Raw genomic sequence first — 1278 nt, forward strand, 5'->3', positions numbered from 1 at the left:
ACAGTATGGTTGTATTTCCCTTTCTTGTACAACATTGGTTTTTTCCAGGAGTTAAAAATTATCGCATTTTTTCATTTGCTTCATTTTCTATGTACTATTACTAATTTTTCCTAAACTCTCTGAGAGAGCTGAAGAACTCCTTTTAATATGGTGGAACGCATCAGGTAATCCACTGATCCCACATATGTTTGTTTCCCTGGGCCACGTCTCCCCAACGCTTTTTTTTTTTTTGAGACGGAGTCTTGCTGTGTCCCAGGCCGAAGTGCAGTGGCAAAATCTTGGCTCACTGCAACCTCTGCCTCCCAAGTTCAGGTGATTCTCCTGCCTCAGCCTTCCAAGTAGCTGGGATTACAGGTGTGTGCCACCATGCCTGGCTAATTTTTTTGTTTTTTAGTAGAGACAGGGTTTCACCATGTTGGCCAGGCTGGTCTCGAACTCCTGACTTCGTGATCTGCCAGCCTTGGCCTCCCAAAATGCTGGGATTACAGGCATGAGCCACTGTGCCCAGCCTTCCCCAAGAGCTTTCTATGCTGCTGCCCAGCCTTGCCTGGCCCTCGGGCCCATTGCACAACTTCCATACTGGAAATTCACTCAACCATCATCCTGTGAATTCTCTTCTCTCCTGCATTGGCTTCCTTGTTTTCCAAATCCCTTCGGTTCCTTGGGTTCTTAGGCTCATTTTCTAATTTTAATGTTGCATATCCTTTAGTTGCTTCATGAGGGAAGTAGACATGAGATCCTGAAACTTTTCACGTCTGTAAATGTCTTTGTTTTACCCTCACCATTGATTAAGCTGGATACAGAATTCTGTCTTAGAAATCAATTTCCCTCAGAATTATAAAGGCCTGGCTTCCTTTTCATCTAGATTGTTACTGTTGATACATTCAATGCCACGCTGACTTCTCATTCTCTATATGCAATCTTTTATTCTCTCTGGAAGCTTTTAGAATCTTGTCATTTTATGTATTCTGTCATCTTCCTTCTTTTAAGAGACAGATCTCACTACTCTGCCCAAGCTGGTCTTGAACTCCTGGACTCACATGATCCATCTGCCTCAGCCTCCTAAGCAGCTGGGACTACAGGTGTGCACCATCATGCTCTGCCTACACATTCTGTGGATAAGGAAATTAATATAAAATTAGGATCTTTCATGACCATTGGAAGAGCTGAAGGAGTAGAGGTCACTGGATCTGTCACCAAAAATCAGAGAAATCTATGCTAAACATCTCAGTCTGAATCACTGAGGAGAGGTGGTTCTCAAAAGCTTACTGAAATTCT

This window comes from Mandrillus leucophaeus, unplaced genomic scaffold, assembly GCF_000951045.1.
Source record: "Mandrillus leucophaeus isolate KB7577 unplaced genomic scaffold, Mleu.le_1.0 Scaffold27, whole genome shotgun sequence".
Classification (NCBI taxonomy): domain Eukaryota; kingdom Metazoa; phylum Chordata; class Mammalia; order Primates; family Cercopithecidae; genus Mandrillus; species Mandrillus leucophaeus.